The 18,174-nt window shown below is 38.0% G+C and overlaps 1 long non-coding RNA gene across 2 annotated transcripts; it reads right to left on the reverse strand.

The window, feature by feature from the left end:
- Positions 1-3,894: 3,894 nt before the first annotated feature.
- On the reverse strand, positions 3,895-6,030 carry LOC113283653. Of its 2 annotated transcripts, XR_003327559.1 has the most exons (4): positions 5,974-6,030; positions 5,644-5,877; positions 4,569-5,396; positions 3,895-4,220 (listed from the first exon to the last, which is right to left on the reverse strand). It is a non-coding gene; the product is annotated as an uncharacterized LOC113283653 (long non-coding RNA). The 2 variants fall into 2 exon arrangements; XR_003327558.1 differs by lacking the exon at positions 3,895-4,220 and having other exon boundaries at positions 4,335-5,396.
- Between the last annotated feature and the right edge of the window lie 12,144 nt (positions 6,031-18,174).

Consider the following 18,174-nt stretch of genomic DNA (forward strand, 5'->3'; position numbering starts at 1 on the left):
AAGAATCACACTGTATAAGGTTCTGATGATGCTTTTTAGAAAAGAAGAAAACATATTGTTTTTGATGTGTTGGAATGGGAGAACATCTTCGCTACTTATAGTGATATTCATGCCTATTGGTAGTGTCGTTTCATCACCAACAGATGCTCCCAAAAGCCATTAATGGTGGCTTATGGGAAGAGACGCGTCTGTTCAATTTTGAATGGAAACTTCTAGGTTTTACAAAGTAAAACCAGAAAAAAAATTCACGAGACGCTGTCTCGGACTCTGCTAAGGGGCGTTGCCAGGTCGATCACCGTATAACTCTGCATAGCGGCAAACCTTGAAAATATCCAACAAAACATAGTTAACAACGTTATTTTTTGGTGCTTCTTTGATTCAATTTTTTTGGGCTGTACTGTATGTTTATTCCTTTGAGTAGAAAGATCCTTACGGAATAGCAAACAAGATAGGAAAAAGATAACACTGAAAACTGTTGATAGTTTTCAAATAGCGGAGGAAGTGACAAGCTGCGGCTGCCATATAACCAAGATCAGCAGCTTTCTCGGACCAACCAAATAGGCCAATGTGACCTTAATTGTAACTAAAGATCAAAATTCTGCATTAGCATACAACGCCATGAACCTGTATGCTAAAGATTAACATTATTTAGAGTACTCAGTGAACGAGTCTTAATGTTTCGGACGTGGCAAAAGTGTCCTCCGCGCCAAAGGCGCACGAGAGGTTGAGCCCAGGCCGAAGGCCTGGGTGATACCCTAGTGTGTGTATATATATACGCAATTCTGTATTCTCTATATATAGATCTTAACTCTAGTAGGAAACCGTATTTTTCTGGAAAGTTCTAGCAGTAAAGGTATATTATTTAGGAATCCGTATTTGAAAGACTATTAAATCCGTATATTAAAGAGGTATATGTAGCGGTCACGATTTTGACGTAAGTATTATCTATCTTAGACGGTGTTATTAATGTACACTTAAGTATTAGTGTAAACACGGTGTAAAAAAATTATTTAAGTTTAAATTTTGACATAAGTATTGTCCACCTATTTCTTTATCTACACCGTTACTAACGAACAGTTAAGTAGCTGATGTAAACAAAGTGTAATCAAATTTTAATTATTACGACCAATAAAGTTATGCCAAATGTCCTTATCATAGCTTTTACATTAGAAAAAGCCTATTTCAACCAATAGGAAGCGAGGGTTTCATCACCGTTCAACGTGAGAGCATATTTTGTCAAGGCCTTTAAGGAGAAGAGGAAGATACGCTAAAAAGCCTAGAATGATGATTAAGTGGTGGACTAATAACTTATTTCTCCGTCTGTGTTTTGTAGGTAAGCGAATTCGCTCGCATGTCAAGACACAATTTATACAGAGAACTTGTATTCACCTTGTTTTGTTGTGGTCTATAATAGTTTCGCCTTGTCTGCAATCCAAGTTAAAGAAATTATTCAATCCATATGAAGAAAAAACAAACAAAAGTTGACAATAACAATATCAGCTTCAAGACAAGTACTGATGGGTAAAGACCTAAAATATGAAGATTAGCAATGATTAACATTTAAACTGTGCGATTCTACTGTATAAAACAACCAAAAAAGATATAGCAAACAACGTATCCTGATCAAGCATGTCAATAAGAAAACCTAATATTTCCACGTAATTTACTCAACTGTTTCAACGATTCCTAGCACTTTGGTGGTGCGTCGACGTCGCACTAGTCTGTTTTTTGAAATAGTTGTCAAGTAGACTTTCAACGCCAATTCACAATGTTTCCCCTGACAATGGAGTTAGAACATGCTCAAACTCTGACTGAAACAGACAGGAATAAAAGAACAATGAACAACATAGCTACATACCATGCTTCAAATGGCGTCAAATTCCTATACTTAGGTCAGACTGGTACCTAAGATCAGATTCTATTGTAAGTTGGACTATAATCTCAAAATGACGGACTCAGTGGCAATGCATACAATAAAAAAAGAAACAACAAAGTGTGCTATTTCGACAACCCTCGAAACGAGCAGCTCAGTAGCTGGATTTGGAAGAGGATCAGCTGCTATGAATCTTTAACATGTAAGTGCAAGGATTGTTTGTTGAAATGAATATAAGACACTGTAACAGAACGGCAAAGCGTACATCATGTATATTGATACCAAAACATCGTACAGGGATAGGATTATCCACCAGTTTACTATACCCCGCATGCATGCTTAAGCTAGAAAATAGAGAATAGTAGAAATTAGAAAGATCTCCATACAAACAGATGAAAAATTATCATTCTTAAGCAAAATTATCATACTAAAGCAAACTTAGAGTAATCAACCCATTTCCAGATTTCTACCACTTTCATGACGTCAATACTTCAATCATGTCTCACGCAAGAATATCCTGCAAGAAAGTGATTTCCAGATTCTACATGATAGTAAAACAAAAGTAAAACAAAAGGAATATAGATATACGATTCGCTACAGGTAACAACTATGAATAAGCACACCCCAGCTCAACATAGGACAAGATGAATCATTTTCTCAAAAAGGCGCAGCAGTTTTACATTTCATATTCAAAACATTTACAAGTTTGAAATTCAGCTGCACATCACTAACTTCTTTCCCACACATTTACAAATATATATTATGGTAGCATCATCCCCCTGTTGTATCCAGAAAACCTCAAAAAATAGATACTACAACGTTTTTACTGTCCAGTTGATCTCTTTTACTTATCTTTACGGTTCAATTGAAATCTAATCACTTCTTTCAGCGTGGCTCTCATCTTCTCTCTAAAATTCCACAGCTCTCACTACAGGAAAAATATATATCCGCAACTGGAGTTTCGCAATCCCTTGCTAAATGTCGTAGAACATCATATGTTTTGCAACTTTTTTCAAAGGAAGCGTCGTGGAAGGCCATCAGTACTAACCCCCAAGACCCAAGAATTGCGACAAAAAAACAAACGACAACCCTTTAAGCAAAACAGTTGTGACACCATTTAGCTTTCACAATAGTTTTCCGGATATGTAGTTCATAATCCTATCACAACCAGTCCCAAGAGTCGTTTAAGATAAACAAAATATGAAAATAGAAAATAATAGTGTTGAGGGGATTCAAACATGAACCTACTGCGTGTTAGTTCAACCCATCAATCATCCTTACACTTCACAAGTTCTGGGTTTTTGTGCTTTCTTTTATCAAAATGTATAACAACCGGAAAAAAAAGAGGTTGCAGGGATTTGATCCTAAGCGTCCTGCGTGCAAGTCTACACCATCAACCATGCCTACACTATCACAATTCTTTCAGGTTTGTGGTTCTTTCTTATACTAACCTTATGACAACATTTGACAACCTTTATAAGAATTGTAAAAACAAAATATGATGTTCAAAAATGAGGCTCAGGTGACTGAGCCACAAAAACCGCGTAAACCTTCTCTGTAAACAATCACATACATTTTATAATAACAATGCATCTCATTTCATATCTATTAGTTGAAGAAAGCATGTCCCTGGCACTTCATTTCACAATTCACAATTCAAGTTCCGTTCAGTTGAAGTACCCAAATATTGGTTTGGAACTTCAAGTTCAGTTCCTGGAATTTCCCTGATTCAAAACACTCGAAACTTATAAGATGACTTATGATAATTTAGTAATTTAGATATAAAATGGTAACTAAACACAAAATGGTAATGAAAGAAGATTTAGACTCAAGCTTATACAAAAGCGGTGTGTCGATTTAGATTTAGACTCAAGGTTATGCAAAGAAATTAGTTGAGTATGCAAGAAGACTGCTACATGGCTATCTATTCAAAGAAATTTCCCTTTTTCTCTCCTCCTTTTTCCGGGCTTGAGACCGGCAATGATTTCACTGGCGAAGTTAAAAAAGGGTGTTCACTCTGAACTAAGATCAAACATCACAATCACAGTAACAAGATCAAACATCACAATTTGTATTCTCCGTCTCAGATTGCCTGCAACATCAACATATAATGAACATCTGCATCACTCATTGCTCCCTGCAATTCATCTTCCTACGCTCAGCTCATGCAACTGCGGCTCAACCTACTTTAACACAACCAATTTCTCCCTGCAATCTTCTAGACTTAGCACTTCCGACCCATGAACATCATCACAACTCCACCTGCAAACCATCTGCAGCTTCAGCTTAGAACCACCAGCAACAGTATCAACACCTCCATATTTTCCATCTTCTCTTTCTCCATTTTCTGAAGCATCATAACATAATCACATTAGTACAAGCGAGATAAAAACAAGAAATGAGTAAGCACAAACTGCAGCATAGAGTCATAGACTAGTGTATAGTTGAACAAATGGTCAAAATTGTGAATCATATTATTAAATGTAATATTAAAAGGTAATAGTATGCTGCACAAAGATGGAAAACAAAGAACCATGAGAAAGAAGATAACTTAGTTCACAAAGTTGAAATTTCCTCAACTCTCACTGTCGTCACCAATTTTGAATACCAACAATAGTTAAATCCCTTTCTCCTCGTCAAAAAATACTCATACACTAGATCGCACAAAATTTCATTAAAAATCAAACTAAAGCACCTGCAACATCACTTCTTTGTCTATCAGTTCCTGCCAATCCTAGCATTCATCTATTCAGTTCAATCAGCTCCTCCTCTTATGCCAAACTCCTTTTCTGCAATTGCATTCCACCATAAAATTACCAGAACAACATAAGTTCCATCACTTTAATCCACACCAACACAGCCATATGCTCAACATCCATCCACCTGCAATGCCCTTCAACCCAAAACATACATCTAATGAATCTGCTCATCTGAGTATCAGCAGCATCATACCAGAATTCATCCCTGTAGCTTCCATGGCACAACCATTAGGTTCATCTATGACTTCTATCCATTTCAGCTGCACAACAGGTCCATCTTCTCTGCGGTCTTAACATCAATTTATAACCTGCTGCTCCACCATTTGCTTTCACTGTTGCTTATCATCAGATGGCAGTAACACAACATCAGCTTCACTGCCATCTCAGACAGCCATCAATAACATACATCCAACTCCCACATGAAACCACAATTGCTACAGAACTAATTCATTCCACTCTAAACCCATATCACCAGCAGCAACCAACCCAACTTTCATTTCCATCTCAGCCCACCAAATTCAACCAATCACTACCATCACCTTCATTACCAAATTCAGTTTCAACAAACAATGCAATGCCACAACCAACACCTGCTTTATATTAACAGGATCAACCCCTAATTTCTTCATTGGTCTTCTCTACATTGAGCCAAATCTTCTCTTATTCAACTGAAAATTCAAATCCAAGTTAAACCCACCTCATAAGCAACAGAAAATTTAACCAGCCACACCAAAAACCATGATACAGCGTTCTTCAACATGAACCTGAGATATATGATAAGAATTTCAGATCTGAATAAAATACAGAATTTGTAAATGAGACACCAATTTGAATTCCACAAAACAAAGTTAAAGGAAATTTAAATTAATCGAATCCAATTTCACAAAACACAGTTAAAGGAAATTTGATTATCAGTTAGCCTTGATTTTCAAAATTACCTAAAAAAATTCACAATGAAAAACCTAATTTTGGATGGATTAAGAATTATAAAGAGAAAATGATGTCACAGACCTTTGCAATGAACCTTTGATGGATTAAGAAATTGAGATGGTGGTGGTGGTTTGAAATCAGATCTCAAATAAGTGTTGGTGGTGGTAATTATTCAACTCGATCTGTTGGTGTAATAAGTTGGTGAAGAAATATTCAGCTAGCTCACGTTCATGGTGGTTTCAGTGATGGTGAGCTGTGTGGTCTCTTATTTACTCCAATCACTGTATTTCTGGTTGCTTTTTCTGACAGCATTACCTATAGTAGTCACAAACATTCACATCGATCAAAATTTTATGTCTCGATTAACCTGAATTTCAAAAAAGAAAACAAAAATGGGAAAGATAAATATACCTTGATCAGACCTTGGCGAGCTTCCTGAAGTTCTTCAGTGTTGGCAACCAATGTTTGTTGGAAATGAATTTAAGGTTAAAGGTTAAATGGGTGTCGAAAGTGATAGTGAAAATTGGTATTGAAATGATTAAAAAAAAGGCTCACAATCATTCAAGTTGGTGTTTAAACAAAACTGGATTTTATTGTACTCAACAACTGTGGTCTTACAAGACCTTAACTTTCTTCCAAAATCACACTAGCTTTCACTCAACTACTGACCTTGCTACCCACTTTGGATTTCACTAGATTACACTTCGACTTACACCTACACCTCACTTGATGTTGTCACTCGATTACATTTCTCAACTGAGCACACCCATGCCTATTTATAGGCTTTACTTGACCGACTCCACATGCTCTAGGTTTCTCTAGAGTATTCTTATTACGGACTGACTATACACATTTCTACACAACCCATTTTTGACTGTCTAGAAAATCTAGACTTATCTCCAGCCGTACGGTACTAGCTAGAATAATCTAGACTTTCCTTCTTCTAGATTATTCTTGATTATTCCAAATCAAGTTTACATTTTTAACAGCTGCCCTTAAACTTGATTTCTAATAACTCCAAGATTCTCTCGTAATTTAATGAAGTCCTCGTGCTTCAATGGTTTCGTGAATATATCGGCAACTTGGTCTTGAGATTTTGTATATTTCAATTGTACCTTATTTTCCGCTATGCACTCTCTGATAAAATGGTATCGTGTGTCGATGTGCTTGCTGCGGTCGTGGAACACTGGATTCTTTGCTAAAGCTATTGCTGACTTGTTGTCCACAAATATTGTAGTCGGTTCTTCCTGCTTCATCTTAAGTTCCTTCATTAAACTCCTTAGCAATATCGCGTGACAAACACACGATGCTGCTGCGACGTACTCAGCTTCACAAGTGGAAAGTGTGACGATCGGTTGCTTCTTCGAACTCCAAGTGAAGCCCGTATCTCCGAGGAAAAATACAAAACCAGTAGTACTTTTCCTTTCATCTAAATCTCCGGCCCAATCACTGTCACTGTATCCAATGAGTTTGTATTTTTCTAACGACGAGTAAAATAAACTGAAATGAATCGTACCTTTTAAGTAGCACAAAATTCTCTTGGCAGTCTTCATATGGGTAACCGTAGGTGCTTCCATGTAGCGACTGATTAGTCCTACTCCGTAGAGAATATCTGTCCCTGTACAAGTTAAGTATCTCAAACTTCCAACAAGACTCTTGTAAAGAGTCGGATTGACCTTCTCGCCTCCATCGATCTTTGATAGCTTGATACCGCATTCCACGGGAGTAATTGCCGGATTACACTCCTCCATTTTAAATCTCTTAAGGATTTCCTTCGCATATCCTTCTTGAGATATAAAAATTCCATTTTTCTAGTTGTTTTACTTCGAGCCCGAGATAGTATGACATAAGACCGATGTCCGTCATCCCAAATTCTCTCGTCATTGCTTTCTTGAATTCTTCGAACATTATTGGATTATTGCCGGTAAAGATCAAATCATCCACATATAGGCAGACGAGCAACATATCTCCCTTTTCATCCACCTTCACATAGAGAGCATGTTCATGCAGGCATTTCTTAAAATTATTTTCTTGGAAGTACTTGTCGATTCTGCTATACCATGCTCTCGGCGCTTGTTTTAGGCCGTATAAAGCCTTTTTCAACATTAGGACTTTATTTTCTTGTCCTTTTACTTCGTACCCCGGCGGCTGTTCGACATATACCGTCTCTTCAAGATTCCCATTTAGAAAGGCTGACTTGACGTCCATTTGATGGACTTTCCATCTATTTTGGGCAGCTAGAGAGATAATTAATCTTATAGTGTCAAGACGAGCAACAGGAGCAAATACCTCATCATAGTCGATGCCCTCTCTTTGTTTGTAGCCTTTTACTACCAATCTTGCCTTGTATCTTTCAACCTCCCTTTTAGCATTTTTCTTGGCTTTGTACACCCATTTCACTCCAATTGCTCTTTCTCTTTTCGGAAGTGTTACAAGCTCCCAGGTGTTATTTTTCTCAATAGCCTGGATTTCTTCATCCATCGCCTTTATCCATTTCTCGCTTTTGACTGCTTCTTCGAAATTTATTGGTTCACTTTCTGCAAAGAGACAAAAAAGAGATATATTGTCTCCATAGATGTCATTTAAACTCCTCGTCCGTAAAGGCCTTTCGCTAGAACTTTCATCTGCTGATCATGGATCACCATACTGCTGGAGGTGATGGTGGTGGTGAAGTAGCTGGAGATTCTGGTACTGGTGGTTGTTGTTGTTCTTCTTCTACGATAGGGAGAAAATTGTAATCCTTTTCTTGAACACCGAAATCCCAGACGCCTTCTTCATCGAATTCCACATCTCTGCTTGTGATGACCTTTCTATTGATTGGATTGTACAACTTGTATCCCTTGGATCGAGAGTCATAACCGATAAATATGTACTTGGCACTCCTGTCATCCAGCTTCGTTCTCAGCTGACTCGGCACATGAGCATATGCGATACTTCCGAATATTCGTAAGTGTGAGACGCCGGGTTTCACTCCGCTCCATGCTTCTAAAGGAGTCATGTTCCACACGCTTTTTGTGGGACATCGGTTTATCAGATAAACCGCACAGTCAACCGCTTCAGCCCAAAATTCCCTGGGCACTCTCTTTGTCTTCAACATACTCCGGGACATATTGAGAATTGTCCTGTTTCTCCTTTCGGCCACTCCATTTTGTTGAGGTGTATATGGAACCGTAAGAGGCCGACGGATTCTATTGTCTTCACAGTAAGACTCGAACTCCTTCGAGGTAAATTCACCTCCTCTGTCTGATCTCATAGCCACAATTTCGAAGACGCTTTCTTTCTCCACAATGGATTTAAATTTCTTGAAATTGGAGAAAACCTCCGATTTTTGTTTCAAGAAATAAACCCATGTTTTTCGACTAAAATCGTCGACAAATATGAGGAAATAGTTATTTCCACCATACGAGCTTGGCTTTATTGGTCCACAAACGTCCGTGTGAACTAACTCCAGTGGCTTTGTGGCTCTCGTCAGTGTTTCCTTAGGAAAACTTTTTCTGAAATGTTTTCCAAGTAAACATCCTTCGCACAATTGATACGGGTGGTCTATTCTTGGCAAACCTCTAACCATATTTTGTTTGGAAAGTAACTTTAATCCTCCAAAATTTAGATGTCCATATCTAAGATGCCAGAGCCATGACGAGTCTTTCACACAAGCAGTCAGACATCTCGCGACGTCATTTTGAATGTTCAGATAGAACATCCTATTTCCCGTCATTGGCACTTTGGCAATTAGTTTTCCTCTCCTATCTCTTATGAAAAGACTAAGGTTTTCCATGTTCATCCTATAGCCCTTTTCTAAGAGTTGTCCCAAACTTAATATATTCATTTTTACGTTAGGGACATAATAAACATTAGAAATAAATTGATGGCTTCCATTTTTTAATCGAATCAAAATTTTGCCAAGACCACTCACCGGAGTTTTCGCTCCATTTCCGAACGTCACATTTCCAGAAACTGATTCATCAAGCTCCACGGATTTCTTCTTCGTGCCGCACATATGGTTGCTTGCTCCCGTATCAAGCACCCATGTACAGTTTTCATCATAGTCACCTCCTTTGCATGCCACCAACAAGGTCTGATCTTCTTGATTTTCTTTACTAGCGTAGTTTGCTCTCTCCTCGACATTATTTGAAGAAGATCGACAGTCCGAAGCATAATGACCAAGCTTATGACAGTTTTAGCATTCGACTTGAGATTTGTCATACCTTGGCCTATTATTGTTGCGCCATGAATTATTTCCTCTGCCACGACCTCTTGTGGAGCTCGACCTCTGGACCCTCTTATCATCGTTATTTTGCTTGCCTCTTCCTCTCCCGCCGTAGTAGACGCGTCCTCTTCCTCTAGCATTACTACTAGAGCTCTCTCCTTTGTCTTTTAAAGTAAGCTTAGCTTGTAGAACTTTTTCTACCGCTCCCTCTTTATTTCTCTTTCTCATTCTTTCTTCATGGGCTTGAAGAGATCCCATGAGCTCATCCACGGTCATGGATTCGACGTCTTTCGACTCCTCAATTGCAACGACGAAATAATCGAATTTTGGAACAAGTGACCGTAGTATTTTTTCGATCACACGACTATCACCCATGACCTCGCCATTTCTTCTTAGTTGATTAACAACAACTAAAACTCTTGAAAAATAATCCGATATTAATTCGGACTCTTTCATGGAGAGAGATTCGATTTCACCTCTTAGAGTTTGCAACCGCACCTTCTTTACTTTGTCCACGCCTTTGAATGAATTTTGCAAAATCTCCCATGCTTGCTTTGCATTAATAGCTCTCGATATCTTCTCGAACGACGACTCATCCATTCCTTGATAGATGAGGTAGAGAGCCTTCTTGTCTCTTTTTCTTGAAATGCGTAGCGCATCTTTTTCATTTTGCGGAAGCGCCGCTTCATCATCCGGTTCAACATAACCTTTCTCTACAATCTCCCATGCATCTTGTGACCTAATAACGCCTTCATTTGGATACTCCAATTTTTATAGTTATCTTTGGTGAGTTTAGGTACATGAAACGGAAACATTTCACTGGCCATTAGAATCTTATGGCTCTGATACCACTTTGTTGGAAATGAATTTAAGGTTAAAGGTTAAATGGGTGTCGAAAGTGATGTGAAAATTGGTATTGAAATGATTAAAAAAAAAGGCTCATAATCACTGAAGTTGGTGTTTAAACAAAACTGGATTTTATTGTACTCAACAACTGTGGTCTTACAAGACCTTAACTTTCTTCCAAAATCACACTAGCTTTCACTCAACTACTGACCTTGCTACCCACTTTGGATTTCACTAGATTACACTTCGACTTACACCTACACCTCACTTGATGTTGTCACTCGATTACACTTCACAACTGAGCACACCCATGCCTATTTATAGGCTTTACTTGACCGACTCCACATGCTCTAGGTTTCTCTAGAGTATTCTTATTACGGACTGACTATACACATTTCTACACAACCCATTTTTGATTGTCTAGAAAATCTAGACTTATCTCCAGCCGTACGGTACTAGCTAGAATAATCTAGACTTTCCTTCTTCTAGATTATTCTTGATTATTCCAAATCAAGTTTATATTTTTAACAATGTTTGGTTCTTCTCTTTAAACATTTTTTCATTCTCAGCCAATGTCTTCTCACGTTCATAAAAGGACTTATTAAGATCAGCCGTCACACAACGAATAAATTCAGCCTTCTCTTCATTGTGATATTCAATATCAGATTGCAACTTGTCCCTCTCTTTGTTCAAAGATTCAGTATCATTTTGCAACTTGTCCTTCTCCTTGTTCAAAGTTTCGATATCACTATGCAGCTTATTCTTCTCATCTTGGAGCAATTCAAAATCAGTTTCCATTTCACACTTTGTTTTCTTGAGTAGCACAACATCCTTTCCTAGTTTAGCTTTCTCTCGGTCAAGAAATTCAAAATCACTTTGGAGTTCCATCTTCTCCTTGTTGAAAAACTCAGTTTCAGTTTGCAATCTCGTCTTCTCCTTGTCAAGCAACTGGTTATCGTTTCTCAAGCTAGTCTTCTCATAGCTAAGCGATTCAATTTTGCTTTCAAGAGTAGTATTCTTTTCATTCAGCCAACGAATATCAACTTGTAGAGTAATCTTCTTTTCTTTCTTGAGAAGTTCAAAATCACTTTGCAACTTCACCTTCTCCTTGTTGAGCAACTCAATCTCATTCCCAATGTTAGTCTTCTCATTGCTAAGCAGTCGAATTTCACTTTCCAAAATAGCCTTCTTTTCAGTCAGGGAACAAACATCACCTTGCACTGTAGACTGTTCTTTCTTGAGAAGTTCAAAATCACTTTATGACTTCGTCTTCTCCATATTGAGTAAGTCAGTATCAGTACCCAATTTAGTCTTCTCCCTGTTGAGTGATTCAATTTCTCTTCCGAGTTTCAACTTCTCCTTGTTAAGTACAGTCTTCTTTTCTGTGAGCTTACAACGATCAGTCTCCAACTCCTTGTTTTGGTGAGTGATCCGACATCACTTTCCACTACAGACTTTTCTTTGTTAAGTAAATTGATTTCGTTTCTCAGTTTCAACTTCAAGTTCTCTAGAGATTGAACATCTTGATCCTCGTCAACCTTCTACACAAAACAGAGAGAAACTTAAAAAAAGATGAAATGAAATTTGACTGAAAATGGAGATGATGGTATTACAAACCTTTAGACGTCGAGAGTTACTTTTCATCTTTTTCTTCTTCTGTTGATCCACACAGATTCTCTTACCAGAAGTTGTGGCTAAATTAGCACTTCCGATCAATGGCTATGTGATTAAGTTAAGATTGAAGGAAGTTAGGGCGAGTTTCGGTTCACTAAACTTTACACTATTGTCTACCGAAAAAGAGCATCTTTGCGATGTGATCTTACCAAGGAATTCGTGGGGCTAGAACAATGATTCGCTTCCCATTGTTCAGTAGAATTATCTTTGTGGGAGCGAAATATCGCACTACATTTGTTAGTGTGCGACATTTACATTTCTTTAGTGAGCGAGAGCATCCAATGTTAGTGTGTGATGGTGTCGCATGGCAATTCTTTAAAATGGGGGAAATATTAGTTGTACCACATTACATGTGAGATGTCATACACTATGAAAATACCTATATAAAGAGAAAGAGAGAAAACAAGTTTAAAATTATTATTATTAGTATTATCTCATTCTTCTTTCTCCATAAAAAACTAGAGCTCCAAATACTTATTAATGGAGTCTCAATTGCAATTCATATGTGATTTCTATAATCATAGTGAAGAACCCTAATCCCGTAGATGTAGATCAAATTAATCGAACCACGTAAATTTTGTGTCCATCTTTACAATTTTAGCACTTTAATCTTTATCTTGATTATGAAAAATACTTAGATCTAGAAAAGTACATGAGAGTGTGTTGTAGGATTTCGTACAACTACATTTTTGGCGCTAGAAACACTATCTGATCTTGTTGGTTCAAGAAAGTATCGAAAAGTTAGCTACTGTCGGTGATAATTCAACAAGCGAAAGTTTCGGATCTGGAAACTCTAAGGGCAAACATGGAAGTTCAGGAAAAAAAAGCACCTTCAGGAGGCGAATAGGAGTAATTGTTCGAATGAATAATAAACAAGAAAAAAGAATGCCGATGCGGGAATACATTCAAGGAAGGAATCGATTACAACAAGATCAAACAAAAGCTACATCGCGAATTTGATTAAGTATTCAGATTTGATGCTTTCAAACGAAATTTTCGAAAAAATTGTTACAAAATTCCTAATCAGTTCTTCCTAAAAATATGGACTCTCGTGAAAACCTGATTCAAACTTGCAATAAACAAAAGCAAAAAAGAATTTGGTCATCTACGCGAAGAATGGAAAGAGAGAAGGCATAAGATGCAACATATTACCAGAAGAAGAATAGGTACAATCAAAGGCGATAAAATTTGCATCAGCAAGGTGTAAGCCATAAGGAGCTATACGAAGAAACGGAAAGAAGGAGGAGATGAGTGAAATATCGATCAAAGGACCATAAAAGTGAACATAATTCATACTATGCGAAGATAATAACAGCTAGCACGATGAGACGAGAGATTGACAAGACAACAACTTAGGCGATGATATATTCAGCACCATACAGATCCATATGAAGTAAAGCCTCGACCAAAAGATAGGAGGAAAAGAAAGATTTGCTCCGTGCGAAGACAAAAGGCAAAGTTCTAGCTAGTAGAAATAAAGAACGGGAGTTAACATAATATTTTCTTCTGCCAAGAAGATATTGGTGATGAAGAGAAATGTATGCGAAGAAGATATTGATGATGAAGAAAAATGTAGAACTAAGGATGATCAAAGCTAGCTAGAACAGTTAAGAGGCGATGATAAGATGAAACAGATGGATCCGAGAAAGAGACCTTGTTAAGAATTTGGTATTTCTTATTCTTTCATATAACCGATTACAATGATTTATATAGGAATCATTACTTGGTAAACAAATAACTTCTTTCCTAATACGATCCTTTCTCAAAACTAACATAAAGAGTCCCAATTACGGCATATTCCATAACAATCTCGGATTCTTACCGAGCCGGGAAGTCTTATTCTATAAGACTTTCCTAATCAATCTCTAAGAGACGTGTATAGCTGAGACTTTCCTAATCAGTCTCAGATACGCGTCTCAACACCGTGTCTCAATACCCCCCTCAAGACGGAGCATGCATGTCACAAATGCCCATCTTGGACAAAATAGCATGAAACTGAGCTTTCCCCAACGACTTTGCGAATATATCCGCCAACTGTATTGTGGTAGGAGTATAAGAAGGTATAATAATCTTTTGTATTACCGCATCCCTGACTAGATGACAGTCCACTTCAATATGTTTCGTTCGTTCATGAAAGACAGGGTTCTTCGCAATATATAATGCTGATTGACTATCACAAAGAAGACTCATCGCTTGTGTATAGTGAACTCCCAAATCTCTGAGTAATTGTTTCAACCATTTTAATTCACATGTAGCCGCCGCCATGGAACGATATTCTGCTTCAGCCGAGCTACGAGACACAGTTTGTTGCTTCTTAGTCTTCCAAGATATTGGTGAATCTCCAAAAAAAACAAACCATCCCGTCAGTGAGCGCCTAGTTAAAGAACAACTTGCCCAATCCGAATCACACCAACCTCTCAAGTTTAAACTACTATCAGAGCGCAACAGAATTCCTTGTCCAGAATTCTTTTTCAAATATCTAACCACACGAAGTGCTGCTTCCCAATGCTCCATTCTAGGTCGTTGCATAAACTGAGATAAGATATGCACTGAGTAAGCAAGATCTGGTCTGGTGACAGATAAATAGATTAAACGCCCAACCAATCTTCTATACTTCTCTACATCATTAAGCAAATCTCCTATTGCTAAAGCAAGACGATTTTTTGTTTCCATAGGAAATTCTGCAGGTTTCGCACCCAATAAACCTGTCTCCATTATAATATCCAACGCATATTTTCTCTGGCATATGTAGAAACCCTGTTTACTACGAGCCACTTCCAATCCTAGGAAGTATTTCAATTTTTCTAAATCTTTCATCTTAAAACATTGACCCAAGTATGCTTTAAATTGTGTAAGCGCAACTAGATCATTACCTGCAATAATCAAATCATCAACATACACCAGCACATTAAGTTGCATATTTCCCTTCATCATAGTAAAGAGAGAATAATCTGAGTACGATTGCCGAAACCCATAATTTTTCAATGCAGTTGACAGCTTCGCAAACCAACACCGCGGTGCTTTTTTTAGGCCATACAACGATTTCTTCATCTTACACACCATATTAGGATTACCCTTAGCAAATCCAGGTAGTATTTTCATATATACTTCCTCTTCCAAATCTCCATGTAGGAACGCATTATGCACATCCGTCTGATGCACATCCCACTGTTTAGCTGCAGCAACAGCCAAAAACATACGAACAGTTGTCATCTTTGCCACTGGTGCAAACGTCTCTTTGTAATCTAATCCTTAAACTTGATGATTTCCAAAAATCACAATTCTCGCCTTTAAACGCACCAAAGTACCGTTTTCATCATACTTTTCCGTATATATCCACTTACTTCATAGAGCCTTCTTACCAGGTGGCAATTTTGTTAGATACCATGTGCCTTGTTCTTCTAAGGCCCGTATGTCTTCCGCCATTGCTTTCCTCCAACCTGGATGTTTCATTGCCTCTCTGAAATTTCTCGGCTCAGACTTTGCAGACAATGCAGCAATATAATTTTTATGCATGTCAGAAAACCTGTCACAACTAACATAATATGTCAAAGGATAAGGTGTACCTGAGGATGATGACTGTGATGATTGAGAGTGAGATGGACTATTTTCTCGAATGGTGTGCGTCACAAAACCTTTCAGCCTACTTGAGGGGATCTTCTGACGCTTGCCCTTACCTAAATCATTGTTGACAACAGCGACATCTGTGGCTTGTCTGTCATTGTTCACAACTGCCTGATTTTTTGACGCTGTAGTATGATGCTGAACTGCGATATCTTCAGCAGATGCTGCAGTCTGTACTGCGACATCTTCATCAGGCGCTGCAGTCTGTACTCCAACGTTTTCATCTGTCTGTCGTTGTATTTCTGCATCTTCTTTACCGCCAGCAACTATGTAATCTTCGTCATCACTCCATTCTTTACCATCACGATCTGTCTCAGGTGAAGTCCCGACAACATCAGTCGCTATATGAATTCTAGTGCTCCCCATCATGTCAGTCTCAACTATATTACCATTCAACTCAGTCTTATATGGAAACTGTGTCTCATAGAATTTGACATCTCGAGAAACCATAAACTTTCTTGTGTCTAGATCATAAAATTGCCACGCCTTCTTACCATATGGATAACCGAGAAACACACACCTTCTTCCTCGACTAGCAAACTTATCTCCTTTACTACTTTGATCATGTACATAACATAAACATCCAAACACCTTCAACTGTTTATATAGAGGTGGTTTTCCAAACAATACTTCATATGGTGTTTTATTATTTAGGATATGTGTAGGCATACGATTTATCAAGTACGCTGCTGTCAATGCACACTCTCCCCAAAACCGCTTCGGCAAGCTTGCTTGAAATCTTAAATCCCTTGCTACATTCATTATATGTTGATGTTTTCTCTCTACTCTTCCATTTTTTTGAGGAGTACCTACACATGATGTCTCAAAGACTATTCCATTAGTCTTAAAATAACCACGTAATGCATTAAATTCCGTTCCATTAACACTTCTAACAATTTTAATATCTTTGTTAAATTGACGCTTCACAAAAGCAACAAATTCACGAAATATTGATTCAACCTCTGTTTTATTCTGAATTAAATAAATCCAAACACCTCTTGAAAAATCATCTACTATTGTCAGAAAATATTGAGCTCCACATGATGAATGGATCTTATAAGGACCCCATAAATCTATATGAACTAAATCAAAAATACAATTCGATTTACTCAAACTACTAGCAAAACTGCTTCTACGATGCTTTGCCCGGGGACAAATATTACAAGCATCATTATTCTTCTTAATTAATCTACTCACACCTTGCAACTTCTGCAAAACTTTCTCTGAAGGGTGTCCCATACGTTGATGCCACAACTCATATGTATCTTCATGCACAGCCATAACTTCAACATGCGGCACACCACAGAAAATATATAGTCCACCTTGTCTCTCAGCCACTCCAATCATCCTCCTCGTAGACCGGTCCTGTATAAGACATAATTTGTTAGTACACTGAATAATACAACGCATGTCATCAATAAGTTGTGTGACTGAAATTAGGTTACAGGTTATCTGTGGTACATAAAGCACGTTTTCAAGTTTCAATCCACCAGGAAGAATCACAGTTCCTATTTTCTCAGAGTATGCATACTTTCCATCAGGCAATCCAACCGAACATGCCCTAATATCTCTTACACATATCATGTTAAGAAGTTCATACGTAACATGGTTTGTTGCTCCTGTGTCAACAATTCAAGATGTTTCATTCTTTTTACCTTGTAGATGAGAACCAGACTTTCTTGAGTTTAAAAACTCCATCACCTGTTGAACTTGTGTTGTTGTAACTCCTACTAGACCCGTTCCATCAGCTAATGACGTACCAGCACTATCCTTTGCCGCCGAAATATGCAGGTTATGAGCACGAACAGGATTACCTCCTTGTCCTCTACCTCCTCTTCCAGTACGTCCTCTTCCTCCAGTTCTTCCTCCTCTTCCATTCTTTGGTTTGTCTCCCCACCATTCTGGATATCCAATAATCTTAAAACAGCCATCATCAGAGTGTCCTTGTCTGTTGCAAGTTTTGCAGTACTTGGTGGGATCATAAGCACTATTAAGTAGGTGTTGATCAGCTTGCACCTTGAAAGCCATAACATTCTCCTGCATCTCTGTAGGCACTACTCCATCTCCAATCTTCAGGCGTTCTGAGTTCACAAAATGGTTTGATACGCAACATTTACGGACGGCAATGGTTCCCTTGCAAGCAATTGTTCACGCAAAGAACTGTATACAGAATCTAACCCAATCAGAAAATAGTGCAAGAAATCTTCTTCTCTTAACATACTTACCTGAGATGAAATATTACAAGTACACTGTCCACACTT

Source organism: Papaver somniferum, chromosome 5 (assembly GCF_003573695.1).
Source record: "Papaver somniferum cultivar HN1 chromosome 5, ASM357369v1, whole genome shotgun sequence".
Taxonomy (NCBI): Eukaryota; Viridiplantae; Streptophyta; class Magnoliopsida; order Ranunculales; family Papaveraceae; genus Papaver; species Papaver somniferum.